Here is an 18,373-nt window from a genome sequence, read left to right on the forward strand (position 1 = left end):
TGGAACAGGGGACATACGGAGGGATGCGGTGGTTCGGAGCGAAGCGACAGTTAGCTCAAGGACGACCGACACGTACGGACTGACTGTAGTTGTGAGTGGAATAAAATGGCACCAAATCAGATATCCGTCGCATGGCAATTCTTTAATTTAGTTGAAGATAATAAAGTCGTACGCTGTAAGCTTTGTGGGCGAATTTACTCTAAGGGTGGTGGAGCTTCGAATTTATTAGACCATTTGAGCGATCGCACAGTCGCGAACTTGATGAAACTGCCGACAAAAACAATTACGCAAAGCATTTGATACGATTTGTATTTAAAATTTTTTAGTACTATTGTTCCCAAAGGCCCACAGTATAGAAAAAAATCTTGAAATTTATCTAAAACGTAACTTTCGAGGCAATAAAAAATATATTAAATAATTAAAAGACAACTTGAGTTATATTTTACTGTTTAGACAAATTGAGTTATATTTTACTGCTTAGATTAAAATAGTGAGTTTCTGAATGAAACTAAAGAAGCTTGTGATAATAATGTAATTACAATTATCCTTAAGTTGATATCCGCTTATATTTCTATTACAGGGAAAGAGTGGCGCGATTCAGAAGAGGTAGTTCAAATACTGACACCCTTCAACAACAGAGAAGAAGGGATGGGACTAGCGTGGTGGAGATTGGGAATTTGGAGGTCAAAAATAGAAAAGGAGACGTAGGAAAAGATATACACTATGTCCTTATGTAATAAAAAAAGACGCGTTACACATTCTTCTATCTTGGCCAGAAAATGAAAGAACAAGAAAACTTGTTATTCAGGAGGCAGTACTAAAACTAAATGTAGAAATAGCATATAGGAAATTGTATAGAACAGTAAACGGAAGAAAACTGAGGAAACTCGGAAATTTGTTTTATATAGTAAAGAAAAAATAGGAAGGGAAAACTAAGGTACAAACATATGTATATAAGAAATATTAATTAAAAGGAAAGCGTTTTTGTTAATAAATAACTACAACAATTTATGTAGTTTGGAGTATATAGCAATATATTCATCTTTATAATATTCAATGTATATTATTTATTTTCAATAAATTTTCATCGTTTTGATAGCTACCATATCTTGTCACAGAATATTCTTTTTTAACATTTCATTATGTTTTTTTTTAACATTAATTTACATTTTCTTTTTTGTTCATTTGAATTGATTAGGATACCGATATTTTAAATTCAAGATTTGGACGGCTATCATTTCGATTTGATTGATTATTAATAGTAAAATGTAATTAAGGATGGTTTCCTGGAAAACAGAAATGTAACAGTACTACCATTAATGAATTTTACACAAATTGTACATAATTTTGATGACAATAAAATTATGATTATATGAGTTGAATTAAACTTGTAACCTGAATTAAATATTGGAAATATTGTACAAATTATAAAATAATATCAAAAGGATTGGAAGGATTATGTCGATAGAATGGCAGCTACACATGTGGCAGAGCAGTCATGAATTATAATCCGAAAGGGAAAAGGTCAGGAGAAAAACCAATAAAAAGATGGCGAGACAGATAAAAAGTCCTGAGCTCCGAAGAAGAAGAAGAAGAAGAAGAAGAAGAAGAAGAAGAAGAAGAAGAAGAAGAAGAAGAAGAAGAAATTTTTTAAAGGTTACTGGCATTATATGGTACTAATTTTTATTGTATTTATCTGATGCATGTAACCTATAAGATAAAACATTGTAATAAATATAAATAGATCATTTTCTTAATTAATAACAGTGTATATCTCCAATAAATGAATTCTTAGCATCGCCACAGATACACTTGATTGTACTTGTCACTATCTCTTGTCACTAGAGAGTTCTTGAAATTTATATTTTCCCCGCCATTCAAAAAATATTTTGATGTGATACCTCTTGCACAAAAGGGGAGATCTATAACTGAAACTAGGTTAATATATTTCAGTATTATTTGTATTTATCCTGGTAATAATGAACAGTTTGACTCGTAGACATTTTGTTTTTACAGCATTAACTTCCCATGATTGTACGAGAAGATTCGAAGAGAACGGCAGTTACGTAGACTTTCAGCTCCCCCCTACTACCAATAATGCATAACACAATGTCAATACGGCGGTTGCTGTCGTCTGCGATACAACGAACTTTTCTGTTGATTTTCGAGTTCGTCATTTTTTCAGGTTATAATATGCTTATTTAAGTTGTGTTAACTCTCGCTAGTGGTTTTATATTTTATTTTATCCGTCTTAGTATTTTTTTTATTATTGTAAATATTTTTGTTTTATCACTATTATTATTATTATTATTATTATTATTAATTAATTATTTTGTATTACAATCTTTGTATCATTTCTGTCACGATTATTCTATTACTATTATCATCATCATTATTATTATTATTATTATTATTATTATTATTATTATTATTATTATTACTATTATTTATATCATCAGCATTATTATTTGAACCCTGTAAAATTTATGTAGACTACTGGACTGTACCCGAGCACGAGCATATGCTCATTTCGGGTATTCATACATATGTATTCATTTCAAATGTAAATTGCAAATAAATTTGAATTTGAATTTGAAAGAAGAAGAAGAAGATGAGTATTATTATTATTATTATTATTATTATTATTATTATTATTATTATTATTATTATTATTATTTACAATGCTGAGCGAATAGAGAACGAGGCATAATATTATGTTCACTTTTGACGAGATCAAGAACACATTTTTATCTGTCAACAATAATTATTAGTCCACACAAAATTGCATTGTTTCTTGCTAGCGTGCGCAGTTACCCCTAAATGTAGAATGTATAGTACACATTTTGCACGTCGCAGCGCTGCACGGCGACCCTCCACGAGCGCTGCTGGGGCGCGACTGCCTGAATGACCCGTGCACTACGATTACTACGATGCGGCCGCCAGATCTCACCACCACCACCGGACCGTCCTTCAAGGTAACAATCCCATACATTCGATACCGTTACGGATTCCTCCCCTCCGTCCCTTCACCGGCCACTCTCCCACTCCTGCTCTTCAGAAGCGATCCCTCGACATCCAGAGGAACACTTTCTATTTCAGCGCGGCTCCACCCTGCTCTGCGACGTCCCTCTCTTCTCCTTCAGATATTTTGTTTACATCTCGCTTGCCTCGGGGTGGGAGACCATAGTGACCAAAAACGCCGGACGATGACGGACAAACTTGAGATGAAGGAACTGGGGCAGAACGGAGCGGCGAGGGGATCCGACAGAGAGAGACGTCCAATGTTGGAATAGGACGAGAGGTGGGAGAGAGAGATGCCCCTCCCAAGCCGGCGATCTCTCTCCTCCCGAGAGGAAACCTGTCTACTACCTCTTTTTTTCTGACTTCTCATTCCTCCGGCTCCACTACAACACAGACCTTACCGACGGGCGTGAGGGTTAGAAAAGCTCTGGATAACGCTTCCCGATAACGCAAGAAAGAGACTCGAACCGGAGCAGTTGGGCAACGTCTGGACCGTCCGTCCCGTGCGCCCGCCAGACAGCGCTCTGCTCCACCCGAGGAAGGCCCGGCCTAACGGTATCAACAGTCGTCGACAGGAGGGGGGAGAGGAGGCGATACGTTTGATAGCAAAGAGTGATAATCGAGAAGGGGTAGGAGTAACAGGCGAGAACGAGAACTGGGTCTCTCAAGATCGGACAGCAGTAAAAGTGAGAGAGAGGAGTTTAAACTATGGTCCGGATGCAATGGACAGCTCACTCTCGTCCCGTGCTGGTTCAAGCGAGGGGTCGGGTGCACGCCTAGGCAAGATGCGCAGCTGAAGAGGGTGCACCAATGCCGCAGAAGAGACTTTTCAACCCCGGAACCATCTCGTCATCTGTGATATACGAAGATTTCTTGGTGTCCTAACAGCGGCAGTGTGAATCCTATGTGATTTGACAGTTTTTGCTCATCCCTCTTGTTGGAAAAGTGTGTTACGGAGACACGAAACTTTGACAGTGTTAACATGTGCGTGAAATTGTGTTCCTTTATGTGGCTACAGGAAGAGTATCAGTGAAGTTTTGTTTTTTTTTTTCCTCCCGGTTTTGATTTTGTTTGTGGACGGAACCTTCTTTATCTTCCACAGTCTCCCCTCCAAAGAAAAATCGTGCGCGAATGTTGGAGATACCGCCGCGCAAATAGTGCAGGTAGAGAAGAGCCACTGGTCTTCGATATCTTTCACCACAGAGAAATAAAATTCTCCCTGGATTCAGCGTAGAGAATAGACAACTGTGCGATCGAGGTAAGATTATGAGCTATATTATATTGAGTGGTCACTTGCATACATCTGTCGAGGTCGGATATGCGGGGTTTTAGTGAAGCAAGAACTGTGAATTTAGTTCGTAAAATTTGTTAATCACATTTCACATCAAATTTAGGCTATTATTTTCTAGTAAGCGTTGTTTCGTAAATATTTAACTACCACCCTGTTGTCACTAAATAATAATTTTATTTACTTTAATGAAAAACAACGTACTTTTAAAGAACAACAACTCTATTTCCGTTTTCAAACATGAGTCTTCCGTTTATTGTCAACTTAAATTATGTATAATGAAACTGTCACACACATAAAGTTACAGTTAAACTAATGAATGAATGTTACGAAGGCACGAGAGCTAGTCGCTGTTGTAAATACGAACTGCCCTATTGATAAGTGGCCGGAGAGTTCAACGCGCGTATAAGACACGAACACCAACTGCAGATTCCATCACCGGGATACCGAATTATGTTTGAACATATGACTTAACTGTCCCACGATGCAGATTGTTACAGTAATAGGCTCAAAGTAAAGTTACTCTGAGGTCTGTAATTAAGTGTATGAGAACGCAAACTGGTGCATACTGTATGTCTTCGCAGACAGGTTCCATAGAATTACTGCAGCCATGAATAAGGAAAAGAATAATGTTGCGTGTGTGTCATACAAATTGCCAGCAATTGTGTTATCGTTAAAATATGACTCCAATAAAAAATATGTGCATTTATGTCTTGTTAGACCACTCGGAACGTTTTAATAACAATAAGCAGTTCCATTAAATAAATCTGAAGCCCTTATGCCTGTCGTTTACTGTACTTAGCGACATACAGACTTGCAAAAGGAGAGAGAAAAAATTTTGTAGTGCAATATATATATATATCAAAACTTGAAACAACACAACGTACTCGGCACGAGCAACAATAGTAGTAGTAGAAATATATCTGGCAATCTTCACTTAAGGGGAGGGAGAGGTGAAATTTTCGAACAAAAATGAAGAAAAAATGAAAATTTGGTTTTTTCCATTTTTATTATCTTTATTTTGATATTCCGATGTTAGTTTTTGATTTTGTATCCTTAAAAGTATGAAATTCAAACCAAGATAACTGTATTACTATATTATTCCCATAATAAACTAATACTTATCATTATTTATATACCTTCTCTGAACATATAAATAAAAAGAAATATTGAAAATTTCTTACAATATGGTGCATGGAGCATTTTATATCAAACGATATAAAGTTTTATAAAATTATTAATATTTACAGAACTATTGTACTTAGAAAGCTGAAACTTGGTATGTCCATTACTAATAACATAGTATCCATGATCAATTTCAAAGAAATCGGATAAATTTTGTGGATTTTGAAATATTCACCTCTGCCGCCCCTTAACAACACGTGAAACAAGAAAGATCTTTTATATAAAGTACAATTTTAGCTTATAAACTAGTTTAACTGTAGAGTGGAAACGTATCTTCATAGCTCACTGGATTGAAATTATAATTATTATTGTATAACTATAATCCTTTTATCAGACACTTTACACATTTAAAAAAATTTCATTGGTATTGCTTTCTAATTCTGTTGTTTTATGTATTTCTGGTTGTTGATTGCTAATTCAGTTTCTTTAATATTACAAAAAGGAAATTTTATCGTCTACAGGGTTTATATGTCTAACATAAAACCCGATTTTTTATTTATAAAAAGAATCAAAAACGATATAAAAATGTGTAACGTTCAATCCCTTTTCATTTACAATACAGTAGACTATAAATAGGCCTATTATGTAGTCACGAAACCAATTTGCAAAGTTCTCAAAGCACTATTCAAACAAAATCTACTCGTAAACACAAGCGCACTTACACGTTCCAAAGCAGACGTTAACGAATTCGTTTATTAGCGCTGACAGGATGCTGAATTGAAAACCGCAAGATGCTAAACAGCTTCGACCGATATTTTCACTTTCTAGATCATATCGCTGAAACTGTAACGATTATCTTGCGCATGTGCAAATCAGAAGACGCAATCGATTACAATACATGAATAAGAACATGTGTGGCCACATAGGCTTCGTAAATATCTCGACAATTTATTCTAGTTTACAAAAATAATCTTACAGATTTTCACGGAAATTAATCATTATCCATATCCGCATACAGTCGTCATCAAAGTTTGTTGGAGTATGAAATTTGGTCAGTAATTCATTTTTACTATTGAAAGATTGTATTTCGAAAGCTTCTAGTATTAAAATATGCAACGTTATAGCAATTTTAACGCGTTTCGTTACCATGGTAACATAGTGTTAAACGATAATATTAAGATGAAGGCTTTCTCATTCTCTTTTTTGCCCTGATATAAATTTTACACCTATACAGCTCATATGAACTAGAAGTACGCAGCTTTTACTCCATTCAGCTCGAGACAGAATTCTGCGAAATGCCGACAAACCGCGACAAGCGCATATGATAAGACTTTGCAGCAATATCTGTTCTATTTTTACATTTTCAGAACGACGAATTTATTAAATATAAATCGTAATTTAAATAACTATAAAAATTGTTCATATTCTCTTTTAAGCCCGTTAGTCTATTCAGACTGCAATCAAGCGTTACGGCTCCATCTTCTTCTGACAGTCCAATAGTTTTTCAGGCTTCCGGTTATAATTCAATATTATTCTAACAGTTCTCAGTTCCATTATAATATTTGTACAGAAACGTACAGTAGCTGCAATTTTATTTTAAAAAAAAAACACGAAGAAATATAACGGACATGAAATTATTCAGAACGCGAAACTGTAATTTATGTTAAACTCAAGATTTTAACCTTAAAAATTTTCTAGTTATATTCTTCAAATAGTGGTATTTATGTAATTTATGTAATAAATTATGTAAGTTCTCATTTTCGTATTTTTCTACTAAATAAACGTGACGTATTATGTCTACGAATAAACATACGGAAGTGGAAGCATGGTTTATCACTTATAGTGCCCATGGAGCAACGATAAGTGTTCCGTTTGCGCATGAATCAATCCCCGCACTTTCAATTCGGAGTCTATAGGTTTATATCTGAATTACTTAGTTTCTTTTCTTAATATATTAATAAGTTACTGGCTGTGGTATTAATGAATGATTTACTGTGAATTCAACAATATTTTATTCAGAAGAAACAAAACTTCCAAGATAATGAATAGAATAACTTGGAAGTGAAACAGTCATATTCGGTTTTATAACTTACACATCGTGAAGTGATGAAGTGTCACAATATGCAACATAGGTGCTTAAAATCACAAGTAGTTTTGTGGTTTCTTAGATTTATTAGTTTTTTACCTACCACTAGCTAAAATTTCACAAACCGTACGTTACTACATTTAATTTTAGCTTATGTACTACTTTTGCACTGGTATAGTTTTCGTACATAGCACAATAAAAAGAAAAAACTTATTTTTGAATGTCTGTACTGTAACCTGAAATATACTGTAAATAATTTTATTTAGTTTAATCAATTTTTTTTTAATGTGAGCTTAGTGTGCTAGAAGTCAAGCAATGTGATACAGCAAGCATCCGTAGCGAAAATTTAATATGTGTAACTTGTTTTTACCTACATAATTTCTTAAAGTCTTAATATTTGCTCGCAGTTTAGCAATTCAGGTAATTTCGGAATGCGATTTGTTCACTGATGTGTAATGCAACACACGAAAGAACAACTGACAAATTCTACATGGAGATAACAAGAAATGCAACTGTAAAATGTTAAAGGATAACAATTCGTTGTAACATGTAAAAAAAAATGTTACCGTCTTGGAATGTAAATGTCATAAAACATTTCATTTTAGCAATGTTAGCAGTAAGCAGCAATTCTGTCTTATTGTGATTGTAGTGTATTGAGTTTAACTTAGTGTTTTGGGCATTCTCTGAGACTTAAAGAGAAAATGCCGATTTTTGTATTGGGATGGAATAAAGATCAAAAAGTGATAATACGCTTCTTAAAAACACGATCGCACACTTCTTCGTAAAGCTTTTCATTATTTTCACGGGAATAATAAATTTACATTAGCAACGTTTAAGAAAATGTCATAATTCATTTCCACCATTGTCTTAAATTTGCTTCCTCTGAGAGACGGATACATTGACAAATAAGTAGGCTAGTTACTGGGTATCACTTGTCTTTGGAGGAAATATCATACAAATTTAATGAGGTGCTACGAAATATGAATATTTCGGAAAATGAGACAGAAATAAATTTACAGGAAATCGAGTTCTGAATAAGTAGGCCTACCGTATGTTAGTAGGTTACGGGGAATATCAAGACTTAGAAAAATAACTGCTCGTTCCAAGAATGTAAAACGTATTACAACACTTTATTATATATTATATCAGTATATGTTGTATTATATTATTCATTCATTCTGCGAAAAGGCAGGTATTTCACTACAAATCCAGCATTCTTCATTTTTCACTAATTACATTACATTACATTACATTACATTGCATTGTATTGTATTATATTATATTATATTATATTATATTATATTATATTATATTATATTATATTATATTATATTATATTATATTATATTATATTATATTATATTATATTATATTATATTATATTATATTATATTATATTATATTATATTATATTATATTATATTGCACACTTCAATAATAATTCACGGAGTATATATGCTTCATGCAATGCAATATAGGACTACTTGGTAGTTCTTAATTTTTAAGGATAGCTGGAACAAATAAATCTTCCTGAATAATACACACACATACATATATACATACTTATACCTTATTTATATTATAGGTACATTTGTAAATATATTGAAATTTTCTGTTACAGTTTTAGGAATCGAAATATTCCATTTTCAGTGTTTCATTATTTTTTATTGTTATCGGAGAAGAAGTTTTTCGTCAGTAGCTAGATGAAAAGGTAACACTTTGATTTTGTGTATTTTGTCTCCATCAAGATACAATATCTTATTCCTGGTCCCTTTAATAGATAAAACTCTTGAAGTTGTGAATCAGTATTTTTCTTTTTATGCCAATGGATGGGTCTTCATAATTTCAACTGCCATAATTAATTTCTTCGGACTAATTGTTGTAATAGTAACACATGTTGATTTACTTGTTCATCGGTGGTAAACCTCACTAGACTCCTTCCTCATCCTTTGGTCTCTCCTATTATCCCGACCGTTGGCTAGAATTGAACATGTGTTTAACGTAGAGCATGCCTGGCTTTCGTTTTTGCTTAGATCTTTCGAAACATTATAAACAAGATGATGGCATTAACGATGACATCAATGTAGCCCATATCGGTACTTCTAGATCATGAAATTAGAGATTCTTAATTGAATTCCACCCATGTGAAAGAGCTCAGTTTTAAGCATTTACATCGTAACATATCTTCTGGCACACAGTAAAAGGTTCACATATTTAAGTGTACATAAAAATGTGATATTTAATAATTGTCTTGTGATTGAAGCGGTCTTAATTTTTATTTAAGTTTACTAAGAACGAAAAAAAAACCTGCGATGTCTTTAGATAATTTTTTATGCGAAGTTAAAAATGCACTTTTGCAGAAACTCTTAAAGTTCGACGGTTGAATTATCATTCACTAATTTTTGTGTCATTTTTAAGCTAAGGAGAAAAAAGAAATATACGAGTCAACAATACCATACTTCCGTAACAAATACATCGTCCAGAGTGTCACAGTGACAGATCCGCTGTTGGGGTCCCGAGGAACAGTCCCTAAATTTTTTGTGGCGTGGAAAGGAAAATATAAACTAGGCAAAGATATTCAAGACGAAATTATCCGAAACATAATTAAATACACAGGTGCCATCTTAAAAAATCACCCATATGGTAAACACTCCACATAATTCTTTAATTATATATTTGTGATTGAAAATCTGTATTTTATCTTAAATTTTTATCTATACATTTTTTTTTGTGCGAGATCGTGCCTATTTGCTTGGTTTCCGCACAAAACCAATCCGCGGTAAGTCTAAAATTCCACATTCAGTATTCCCAACCTAACACACATAACAATTTCCCTCTTCTTACCGCTTAAGTGACATATTGTTTTTACTGCTTTAGGCTTTTAACATATTATTTTTAGAGACGTTCAATATAGTAATAATTATAAATTGGAAACTTACCACTGCAATTTCACCTAAATTGCACTGTTAATTATTGTTTTTAGATATTTGCAAAAATTAAGTAAACTCTACAACTCCACTAAAGTTACTGCATTCGTGATGCATGTAACATTAAGGAAGCCGTTTGTTTTAAGTTCGCATTTATAGACTGGGGAGAAAAAAAAGACAGACGTATATCACGGCCTGCTGGAGTATTGTAAACACAGAACAATTTGAAGCAACAATGTTGAAGATAGATATTTTTGTTTTGCAAATTTGCCGTCATTGAACAGAAACCAAGATGGAGGTATGTAATAAACGATCTTCGCACAAAATAATGTATGATACACGAGCGGTATATTTTCTTTCAATTCTCGGAAATTAAAAAAGCTCAACTACGTTTCACTTTTTCAAACTTTTCCTCGAACATGAAAACTTCAACATACCGCTCTTGTAACGCATATTACTATTTCATGTGCCCATTCATGTACCACAATTATTGTAAATTGTGTGTTATTCTGTGTCTATAGGCAAGCCTTGGAAGGTCAGATAGTGAAAATAAATTTGTTTTTCTGCCTTCTTTTTTTCTGTCGATGTTAATCTTTTGTTTCAACCATAGCAACAACACATTTTAATGCGCTTTAGATCCACGGTAATTGTTGAGTTATATCAGTAAGAGAAGCTATTGACAGCGCATATTGGAAATGTGTTGTTTCAAATCGATATCTACCGTACACTGACGGAAGAGAAGGCCGGTATTTTGCATCTTCCATGTGATAGGCGTTCAAATGAACCCGTCAAGACGCCGTGTTAGCAGCGGTGTGGTTGACAAGGGAAGGAACATCCTGCACGACCCTGTCCGAGGCGAAAGCACAAATTGCCTCAGACGCCCATATGGTGTAATTTTCACGAGATTCCCACGTATGTGTCGGTCGCATTAGAATACCGCTTGGTGGGGGGGGGGGGACGATTCCGATGCCACAACAGTAAAGACGTCCTACGCTCCTCTCGCCTTTTGCGGCCACATTCGAAAGATTGATCATTTTGCACGAATGCACTGCAATAAATTAACCTTATACAGTGCAGGCCGCGCCACGTGAGAAGTAAGCTGACCCCTGATAAGTCCACTAATGCGTGTTTTCTCTTATCGTCCCAGTTCACTTCCCAGTGTATTATTCAGGAAGATTTATTTGTTCCAGCTATCCTTGCATTAACGTTATTTTACCTTTATTGTGCATTAACAATAAAGATATTAGTATAGCATTTAAGGTGGAATAAACATGTTTCTTATTTATGTAACAGACTTCGTAAACAATTTATCAGTTTGTTATACTCGTTCTTACATACGTACAATATTTTGCGATTGCTTTATGATGTTTTGGTTCAAGCTGTTATCGAATAGGCTACCGGTATGGTATAATGGGCAATATCAAACTCCGCAACAAAAAAGAAAACCCTCGTCAACCTTGTATCAAAGTGCACAATTATCTTCCCTCATCAGTTATCCCCACACTTTTACATTCACGTCGAAATTCTTTTTGAACTCTTTTAACACTTTCAAATTTAGCACACTAAAGTTAGAATTTATAAAACAGTTATATTACCGGTTGTTCTTTATGGTTGTGAAACTTGGACTCTCACTTTGAGAGAGGAACAGAGATTAAGGGTATTTGAGAATAAGGTGCTTAGGAAAATATTTGGGGCTAAGAGGGATGAAGTTACAGGAGAATGGAGAAAGTTACACAACGCAGAGCTGCACGCATTGTATTCTTCACCTGACATAATTAGGAACATTAAATCCAGACGTTTGAGATGGGCAGGGCATGTAGCACGTATGGGTGAATCCAGAAATGCATATAGAGTGTTAGTTGGGAGACCGGAGGGAAAAAGACCTTTGGGGAGGCCGAGACGTAGATTGGAGGATAATATTAAAATGGATTTGAGGGAGGTGGGATATGATGATAGGGACTGGATTAATCTTCTCAGGATAGGGACCAATGGCGGGCTTATGTGAGGGCGGCAATGAACCTCCGGGTTCCTTAAAAGCCATTTGTAAGTAAGTAAGTAAAGAACACATTATGCCCGCTGTTGATTTGTAGTAGCCATTTTAATCATCTACTATTTTTATTTCTCCTTTTTCAGATTATCCATTGTTGATTGTCATATATGGAAAATCCCATCTTTTAATCGTAATATAACAAGCAAGCAATTTTTTCTACTATCATAATATTTTACATCTTGAATACACAACTTTTAACACTGTATCACTTCGGAATATGTATGATAAGAACTTTCTTGTGTTAAATATTATTAACGTACCGGTACCTTGTTAACATGTTTCGACCTATTTTCGATCATCTTCGGAACTGGTCGTTGTTGGTCTTGGCGCCTCTTGTTTCCTGTGTGGGTGCGTTCGTAGTGTAGAGTCAAAGAGTGTATGTGTTTTGAAATTGAGTTGTATGTTGAGAATGTCAATTGAGAATCAATCAATTTCAAAACACATACACTCTTTGACTTTACACTACGAACGCACCCTCACAGGAAACAAGAGGCGCCAAGACCAACAACGACCAGTTCCGAAGATGACCGAAAATAGGTCGAAACATGTTCACAAGGTACCGGTACGTTAATAATATTTAACACAAGAAAGTTCTTATCATACATATTCCGAATATAATATTTTAATAATAATAAATTAATATTATCCATACCCAAACGGATCAGATTGTATATTAAACAATCTCGGATATGTGACTGTCCATAATCTCATAGAGCAGAAGCTATAACATGATCTAAATAATATAAAAAAATATAAATGATAGAAAAGTTTTAATTAAGAATGATTAAATAAACATGAATCATTTTAAAAGGTACAATTATTGAAAGTAGGTAACAGTATTAGCAAACAAGTAAACAAATGCTAGGGAGCTGATTAAAAGAAACGCTAGGGAGGTGATAAAAATTGTAGGATAAGCAGCTATGATTGGTTGAAACACTTGTTCTGTACCGTTTTTTTTTTTTGGTCAAAATTAGTATGAAGTAGAAAAAGTGTAATAGTCTTAGTAATTTGTGTTTTGTAAATTTTTTTATGCTCGACCATGCCGAAATGTAGTAATTATACACCTGGTAGCAGCCCTTTAAAGTACACCTATTCATTAAAGTTCAGGTGTTCCACCAATCAGAAAACACCATTGTAGCAATATGAAAGCGCAAGTATCGATTATTCTCGGATATGCAATCGAAAGACAACTAGCGCGAGACAACTGTTTCTCGGAAAAAAAATCAACACTTTCGCGTCTGCGCACATCTCACAATTTACGAGGTATTGCACAAGGTCAGTTACGCTCCTCAGTCAGATAAGAATTACATGAATACTTATGAATAATTTCAAGTTAGAAATATGGTCGAGCATAAAAAATCGTATGAAACTTGACTATAATGGTAATTAAGACGCTCGTATGAAAATTATGAAACGAGCGCAAGCGAATTTCATAAACATACTCGCGTCTTAATTACTACCATTATAGGCTCGTTGCATAATGCACTATTATTAAATTTTGTAATTTTATTGAATTTTTGTTGCATTGTATTTTAATATTAAATTGTTACTTAGGCCTATAGGAACTGCCCCCAACACTAGATTGATGAGACAGGTGTGCGCTATGTTTATTTAGTATTGTAGTATGCAGCAACAAATAAATAAATAAATAAATAAATAAATAAATAAATAAATAAATAAATAAATAAATGAATGAATAAATAAATAAATAAATAAATAAATAAATAAATAAATAAATAAATAAATAAATAAATAAATAAATAAATAAGTGAATAAATAAATAAATAAATAAATAAATGAATAAATAAATGAATAAATAAATAAATAAATAAATAAATAAATAAATAAATGAATAAATAAATAAATGAATAAATAAATAAATAAATGAATAAATAAATGAATAAATAAATGAATAAATAAATAAATAAATGAATAAATAAATGAATAAATAAATAAATGAATAAATAAATGAATAAATAAATGAATAAATAAATAAATAAATAAATAAATAAATAAATAAATAAATGAATAAATAAATGAATAAATAAATAAATGAATAAATGAATAAATAAATAAATAAATAAATAAATGAATAAATAAATAAATAAATAAATGAATAAATAAATAAATAAATAAATAAATGAATAAATAAATAAATAAATAAATAAATAAATAAATAAATAAATGAATAAATAAATAGATAAATAAATAAATAAATAAAAGAATAAATAAATAAATAAATAAATAAATAAATAAATAAATGAATAAATAAATAAATAAATAAATAAATGAATAAATAAATAAATGAATAAATAAATAAATAAATAAATAAATAAATAAATAAATACACAAATTAATAAGCTTCATATAAGCAACGGCGTACGCGAAATGTGAAACACATCCTGTAGAAAATGCCTTCCGCTTGGAGATACATGCTGTGCGTAGCTCAGAGAAATACTGCCGCGCAGCTATTAGAGACTGTCTGTCTGATGAATTGCAAGAAGAAGTAATTAAACATATGAACAACGAGGTGTGCAACAGGTGGAGGAATAAATACAGCGATGCTGCGTGCGATAAAAATTCCTGCACTTGCCTTCATCAGCTACGAAAGGAAGCTTGTCTGCTAGGCTCGGAGCTGCATTTCGTGTAGTTGTTACATCTCGAGGAATTAGTTACAACATTACAACAGCAAATATCTGAGATCCTTCTCACAGCGCGACAATCTTTGACCTCGTCGTTGGATCGTTTCTTCTTTACATTCGTATCTTGTATTTAGGATTCATAACACTGAGTGCACACAGCTACCGTGTGTATATATTTCAGGTCTGCTAGGATCCGTACCACCGCTGGCATGGACCCTCACTTAACAAACAATCTAAAATTTCACTTAGATACTTACAATTTCATCAGTAACATAAAGAGATAATACATCCAGCTTTCAGCACCGCAAAGTGTTCTAAACTCAGAATTGGTGTGACAAATAACACTACGTTTAGTTTAAGAAACAATATTCAGGTATTAAAAGTGTTTTATAGTTACCGGTAATCAAATATTCAACATGCCGTCTGTGGAAAAAGCAGCGGAAAAGTGTTCCCTTAATAATTTCCAAATTTCTCAATGTATTTTTATGATTCCTTTCCCAATTCATTCTTAACAGTCTGCAGAATTTTTTCAGCAGTTTTTGTCATATCAGTGATTCTTTTTTGAAATGTAGAATGATATGGAAGTTTAAAAGTCAAACAACAAATCTCTCATGGCTTAGGAGGTTAAATATTATATAAGAAACTGTAGTCTACCAGAATCAGTTTTGTAACAAGAATAGTTTAAATAATATAATATTACAAAATTCAGTACTCATAAAAATATTTATCGAATAGATATCATATCAAAGATTCTGGTACAGTTTCTGAATAAATACTTTCCGAGTGCATTTTTATAGGCGCCGATTTGAACTCTTAATTAACGGTAACTGTAAATTACTTTTAATGTATGAAAATTGTTTCTTAAATCTCCCCAGTCAGGTTCATTTCCAACCCAAACCGACGGGCTATATTTGAAATTCCGCCAGCATCCAGGTTTCGAGCAGGTAACCCCTCGTCGCAGTAACATCGGACGATACTATATCGGTGCTTAACGTGGGGAGACGGGGGAACCCCGAGAAAACCCCAAATGTAACTTTGTCCGCCACAAGTATCACTACGGATTTTTTCGAAGAAAATTCAAGGCCTGATCGCGACTCGAACCTGAATCGCCTGCATGACAGGCTAATGACCCAGGCCACTCAACCTCTGCAGGGACTACATTTTATACTCACATTTAGACATTAATTGTTATTTGTATCGTATGTATACGCGAAATGCCTGTTATTATTCGGTTGAGAAGCTTTTAACATCCAGTCTGCTGTCAAAAAAATCTGAGAGTTAGAATTTATAAAACAGTTATATTACCGGTTGTTCTGTATGGTTGTGAAACTTGGACTCTCACTTTGAGAGAGGAACATAGGTTAAGGGTGTTTGAGAATAAGGTGCTTAGGAAGATATTTGGGGCTAAGAGGGATGAAGTTACAGGAGAATGGAGCAGTTACACAACACAGAACTGCACGCATTGTATTCTTCACCTGACACAATTAGGAACATTAAATCCAGGCTTTTGAGATGGGCAGGGCATGTAGCACGTATGGGCGAATCCAGAAATGCATATAGAGTGTTAGTTGGGAGGCAGGAGGGAAAAAGACCTTTAGGAGGGCGAGACATAGATGGGAAGATAATATTAAAATGGATTTGAGGGAGGTGGGATATGTTGATAGAGAATGGATTAATCTTGCTCAGGATAGGGACCAATGGCGGGCTTATGTGAGGTCGGCAATGAACCTCCGGGTTCCTTAAAAGCCATTTGTAAGTAAGTAAGTAAGTAAGTAAATATGTATACGCGCCTGATGTTGACTAAGTTTACGCCTACATCATTTCATTATTAGTTTTAAGGTTAAAATAAATTTTAGGCAGCATGTAATCTAATAATTTATGTTAATACACAGCTTTAAAAGTAGAGAAATCTTTATCTATAGAAGAGAATAACTATTATTCACAATAACTTACATAGGATTGAAAACAAAGCATTTCTCAATTTTAAATTACTTAATATTTAGTTAACTCTGTCATAACCAGTTTGAAATTAAACTAGACTGACACAAATATTACACTCAAAATCTCCCCTCTCAAATTCATATCACCGTCTCATAGCAACATAAATTATACGAATTAGGGTACAAGAGAACTTCATAACAAATGCGTTTTTAAAGAATATATGTATGCAATGAACGTTGTATTATAGTTATTTTTTTTTTGTTGGAGTAACATTAGACGGTCTCTAGAAATTTTGGATCGGCATGACGTCATGTCCACACTGAGACGGTACAAGACGGATTTCGACCTCATGACCATAAGGTCAGGCTGCAGATTAACCGTTGAATAAAGGAATGTAGGAGTAAAAATAAACAACAAAAGTGAATCACTTTCGTCAGTCATCTAATTTTCCCAGTGTGAACAATAGCACCTCTACCCACAACAGCCGTCATTAATTCAAACCGCAGCTGAGATGCTAGATAAGTGGACAGCAGGGAAACGCTTACTTTTATAAAGACTCATTAGTGCTTTCGGTAAAAGTGACCTAACAGTGCTTTAAATTAATTATGTAATAGCACTGTGAACAGTTCATCAACGTAGCTACACAGCCAATAGCAGTAGCGGGAGAAGAAATTGACAGGCGGAGAAATAATGAATGGAAAACAAAGAAGTAATTGAAAGAAGTTAGGCTCTCTTCTCTCGACATCTTGAAAACAAATTATGTCAGAAAGCTCAAATGTTACGTAGACTTTAAAACCTAACATACGTTCACTATTACGATAGTTTAGTTCAGAACTTACAGAACTTACTAGCCTATACCAACACATAAGACATCATCGTATTCATCATCATACACAATCTCGCTCTCGCGCTTGTGGAATACCCTACCCAGTGACATCAGAGACTGTCGGAATTTAGTAGCGTTCAAAAGGAAGCTTACTAAGCATTTTCTTACTGCGTAGAGTAGGTTTAATTTTTACCTAATCAATAAAAGAAATGCTTCTCTCTTTTTAACTTTTACAATAAACTGTCTAGCTTTTATTAATCAGTTAATCTTTTAGTACTTCGATTTTTATTGTATCTGTAAATGTAATATTAATTGTAATTATAATTGTAATTGTATTCTTAATATTGTAGTTGTAATCCCCTGGTAGAGGGGAAGAGAAGGCCTGATGACCTTATCTCTACCAGGTTAAATAAATAAATAATAAAAGAATGAAACAACTAACACAATTCAAATGAAAGGTTTTTTAA

At 33.6% G+C, this 18,373-nt stretch overlaps 1 protein-coding gene across 1 annotated transcript in view; it reads left to right on the plus strand.

The window, feature by feature from the left end:
• The first annotated feature begins 3,251 nt into the window (after positions 1-3,251).
• LOC138716500 (transcription factor hamlet-like) overlaps positions 3,252-18,373 on the plus strand; it is a 314,366-nt gene continuing 299,244 nt past the window's right edge. Inside the window, exon 1 of the mRNA XM_069849642.1 lies at positions 3,252-4,279. The gene's annotated coding sequence lies outside the window, so the exon portion shown is untranslated. The remainder of the gene's footprint in view (positions 4,280-18,373) is intronic.

This window comes from Periplaneta americana, chromosome 16 (assembly GCF_040183065.1).
Source record: "Periplaneta americana isolate PAMFEO1 chromosome 16, P.americana_PAMFEO1_priV1, whole genome shotgun sequence".
Taxonomy (NCBI): domain Eukaryota; kingdom Metazoa; phylum Arthropoda; class Insecta; order Blattodea; family Blattidae; genus Periplaneta; species Periplaneta americana.